The 5,369-nt window shown below is 32.2% G+C and overlaps 1 protein-coding gene across 4 annotated transcripts in view; it reads left to right on the top strand.

Moving 5' to 3' along the window:
* LOC108751578 (venom dipeptidyl peptidase 4) overlaps window positions 1-5,369 on the top strand; it is a 794,336-nt gene that overhangs the window by 4,772 nt on the left and 784,195 nt on the right. The window lies entirely within an intron of this gene.

Raw genomic sequence — 5,369 nt, forward strand, 5'->3', positions numbered from 1 at the left:
CACACACACACACACACACACACACACACACACACACACACACACACACACACACACACACACACACACAAAGATATTCTATTCTATTATAATACTTTCACCTAATAACAGAATATTTAACAAAAAATATGTTTATGCTGATCTCTCTCTCGCATTTATTTTATAATATCTCTGAAGAAATAGTAATAATTTTGATGGCATTTTAAATTTGCTAATCTCATAATTAAGAAGGCTTAGATTTCAAATTCAGAAGATAATTGGAATGTGACGAATTCTTATCAAAAGTTTGATGTAAGTTGAATTAGTTAACCATAATCATTATTAGTACTGATTGAAAAAGAAGGAATAAAATAAAAATTCCTATCAAAATTTTTTGTTTTTAAAAAGCTCCTTTCCTATTTTTTATTTCAATTTTATATTTATTTAATCCTCTATTATTATATTCGTTCATATTCATTCATTTATATTCTGTTATGTAATACTAATTTCTGTTTGCAAGAGAAAAAAAGTTTCCTTTTGACGCGACAAAATATTTTATCTTTAAAAGTATTTTTACACAGAAGGCCAACCGGTTCCGACTGTAGGATCGTCGTGAAAGGATTTTTTTTCAAATCGATATACGATAAAGTGAGCACGAAGGTGGGAATGTACTGCTTGAGAAAAGGTCAAACTTTCGATATACATACCGCGTGTCTTGTCTCCTTTATACGTTTAATGCGGATAAATCGTTTCTCTTTTTCACGGCCAGTGTGCATTAATGCTACGGAATTATATGTTCTTGAAAATGTGGGGCATATTAAGATAAGTCAAGGCAACGCCACGAAAACTGAATGCAATTGAAGAATTAATGAACGGTTGGCCTTATTTTAATGGCGCGTATGCATTGACGTATTCCGATTGCAAATTCCGATTGCGAAAACACAATTGGAACTATGCCATGATTAAGACGGATCTGAGATGAGAACAGAATTCTAAAATACTAGAAGAAATATCGCAACACTTACGGATAATATACAATATATCGCAGACTAAAGTATTCTGAAAACAATTCCTAAATTATCAATTACAAAGTCGTATACATATATTTAATTATATATGTATATGTATTACTAATTTAAATACGGTCTTTTTAAATTTAGTGTAAAATTATTTTTTCTTACTTTTATTCAATAATAGATCCTATAATCAGCACCAATTAATTATGTAAATTAGGTTATTGAACAAATTGTGTGGTGAACTTTATTTTATACATTGCATTTTAAATTAGATATCGATGACAATAGCTTGATGTAAATGTAAAATATTTAATGTTTATTACAAATGCATCAGGATTATAATTTATTTGGTAATAATGCACAATTATTATTATTGCGCACGCGAGATTGGATATTGCTTATTAAACTGCATGATCTATGCTACTAACAAAACTAGATCACCGTTCGTCAATATCGTGTTTCTTGACACATTTCAGTAGGAGCTATATTTACCGCAAACATCATCTCGGTTATTACCACATTGTCTGTATGTGCATTTGTGAGTATTGTAGAAATAATCAAACTACTACAATTAAATAAACAATTACGAGATAAAATATATATCAGGATTAATGTACAAAATAGGAACGAATAAATGTAAATTTGTGAATAAATATATAAGGAAGATATAACGGTGCAGTTAAGATAAAATTAATTAAGAGATTAATTATATCGTATTAAGAATCTCTTGGGAAAATAAGAAGATATTGTAAGAAGCAGAACGAAAATTAAGCTAAAATTAAATGAATATTTTACATTTTTAAATATCTTTATATATTTTATTTCACGCATTATTTAATAAAACAATTTTTATTGAGAATTGCTTTAGATACTAAACTGATTGCGTTTTATTGTAGAAGTTTATGTCTGTTCGAGACTGTAATTACATTTATCATTAAAATGTAATTATTAAACGTTTGTACAAACAGTTGATAATTAATCAATGTCATTTGTAAATGATTTAAATAAAGTAAAGTTAGTGAAATATTGTTGAAACGGAACAATGGCTTGTTGTACGATGAGAAACTAAACAATTATAACGGATCATGTTAAACATATACATATGTATATATATATATATATTAGTTTATTTGTAAAATAATTATTTTAAATTAGACCACATTGCATTTCATTGATAGATGATATCACTTTACGACTTTATCTAATACCGCTATCAGCAAATTATTTCGTTATTTCATATAGTGAAAATGGAATATGATATTTGATTTCTATTATCACTTTCTATAACAATTCTACTTGCAACATTTGTGTATGATATGTAATTAAAACAAATTTATAGGTCGCACAAATAATGTTAATATATACGGTACAAACTAATAATGTGACAGTATCACTTTCAAAAGAGACAAAAGCTGGTAAATTCAACTTTGTATTGCAATAATCGGTCATGTTTGCTTATTAATAACAATTGTATCATATACGTTCTAATCCGTTGTAATGATATTATAATACTCTTTACATCAATTAATTTATTTACCTATTTATTACAATGTAAAAATTTGACATTTGAATTTGCACGTTTAAAATGGTTTAATTTTGTGCAATTAATGTTTAATAATTACTTTCTTTTGTAAATAAAATTTAAATTAATTGAACGATAGAAAAATAGTCATTGCTTATTCTAATACATGTAATGTATTAAATAAACATTTGGCCGAGCTAATTGAAATATTTGTTCGACTTTTATCCGAGAAGCCGATCGAAATATTCCATTCTTTTTCCTTGATTGTAATGCAAATTGCGTCGCCAATTTGCCAGTCGATGTTTATTTTTAATCGGTCCGATGTTTACTTTTAACGTGTATTTCCTAATGAATTATATGGAAATGCACGGAGATGTTGTATATTTTAAACGCAATTAGCATAGAAATTCTGTGATCAAAAGCACGATATTTGATTACTACATTAGTAATACATTATTTTGGGCATTTTCTTCAGGTGATTTATGTTAACACACAACACTTATACATATATATTGTGTGTAATACCGAATTATTAATCGTCGCGATATGAAAACTCGAGGATGTCGAGTGTTCAGCTAATGTAACTTTCACTCGCTAACCGAAATGCCGACAGTCGATTTAGCGTTAAACGCCGCTACTTAATCTAAAATGTGTTTGCGCGTGTAACATCACAGCGGCGTGTTCACGACGTGTATGCGCGCGCTGTGTGAGCGAAGGCTCGTACACGGAACCGAATGGCCACATCTCGACCACGTATGTACACCGGCGGGAGTACGGGACTTTGTATATTTGTCATTCGGCCGTAATGGACGGCGAAGCGCGTACGTCGGCAGCGATTTACTTCCATGCGAACAATGCACGGGTTAACCGCCGAGGACCTGGACGAGAACACTGGAGAACACGCGCACTCTCGCGCTACCTACTCTTAAGCAACACGCCTCACTCCCGAGCCCCGAGTGGACAACGAGGGGGTAGCGAATGAAATATCGCGGGACCGCCGAAGAGAAACGAGTCGTGAAGAGAATACTCGAGGCCCCTTACCCGAAGGGGTAAGAGGGCGAAAAAGGGCTGGCAACGGATGGATGCAACGGTCGGATTTTCTTCTCCAAATGTGATTTACGTTCTCTCATGTCTTTTTCATCGGACGTGTATTGTAATGACGACATCTCAACTAATAAGATGATGCCAAACGATGCCTTAATAACGTTTTCATGACGTCTTTAACGTCAATAAACGTCATTGGAACGTCGTCAACTTTCTACATTGGAAAACTCACGAAGATTAAAACGCGCAACGTATCACGCGGATGATTGCTGTATTGTTTATTAGTAGAAGTACCGATTTACCCGATAAAATGCATGTAATTAACTGATGTAATAATTGCTAGCGGAGTATTTCGCGGAAATTCACAATTATTTATGATTATTTTGTAATCATTAAATAACTTATCGTTTTACACTTTCGACATATTGGTTATTATATTATTATGAAAAAAAAAAATATACGTTATTATACTCTGACAATTCGAGATTCAGAATTTTCAAGATGCATGATTCCATTTCTGTTAAAAATAATTTCTAGATTGAAAAAAGTCTGAGCCAAAGGATACGCGATTGGAGTTTAATTGCTTCTATTAAAGTATCTTATGCTGTGTCAGCTATCGGACATTCCGTCAGAAAAAATTAATATCTCAGGAAGAAGTACTATTTATCTTATTTTCCGAGTGTGATAGAAATTTCGCGATTGGACAATGAGAAAGAATGTCTCGTGATCAACGAGCATCGAGTCCGCGAATTGATCTGGAGATGGAATTAATCACTAGACTGTCACGCTTACATTCGCGGAAACGTGGAAGGTTTGACACAATATAGATGAAACTGGAGCAGGATTTCAATTTGAAAAGTTCGGCCCGCTTTCTGCCCGCCTTTTTTGTCGCGTATGCTGCAGGTGCAACGAATATATGTCACGCGGCCGATCATCGTGGTGATTGAAATACGCCTTCATTGTGGAACGCATACTCGACGGAAAATTACATCGCAGTCTCTGTCGGCGGACTTTTCATCGAATTACGAGTGACGATAATTTTTTATGCGAAGCAAGATCCGTTTTCACGCTAAACTCGAGAAAGAGTTTCGCAACAAATCTACTCAAATTCTTCACTATGTAATATACTTCTCGGTGAAGCCTGTACTTTATGTTAGAAATCATCGCGGTTTTAATAACGTAGTGCAACAAAGAGGTCTGAATAAACATAATTAAAAGCTGTACTTAGGAAATTGTAAACTTAATTTACAGCTTTTCCGAAATGTGAGTCTCGGATTTCATCGTGAATATATTTATTAACTATAACGATAACAAAAAATTCCTTTCAAAAACTAAAAATTTTAACAACATATTTAATTTTATTTCGAATAAAACGTCTTCACGATAAATATCGATTAATATAACAAGATGCGTATAAAAATAACTCTATTTTGCAAATTTCTCAAAATTGTGACATTATGAAGCATATTTATAAACCATCAGATACGAATTTAGCATCTAAAGTACACGTAAGAAATAGCTTCACGTTCTGACGTTCGTAAAAAAGTAACTTTTTGTTGAACTGTGTAATTATCGATAATTTGTAGCTTGCAAAATTTTTATGACTGTTTGCGTAATCTTAATAAAACAACAAACTTCTTTGATAAATTCGCACATTTCAACATATAGTACAATCAGGGAATGGAAGTAACTAGTTACTTGTAACACTGTTACTGTCTCATCGTTACTCATTTATACCCAATAACGATTTGGTAATGACGAATGTTTTTTTTATGATTGTAAAAATAACGTTAGGATCAGAAAGTCAC

Source organism: Trachymyrmex septentrionalis, unplaced genomic scaffold (assembly GCF_001594115.1).
Source record: "Trachymyrmex septentrionalis isolate Tsep2-gDNA-1 unplaced genomic scaffold, Tsep1.0 scaffold5, whole genome shotgun sequence".
NCBI lineage: Eukaryota > Metazoa > Arthropoda > Insecta > Hymenoptera > Formicidae > Trachymyrmex > Trachymyrmex septentrionalis.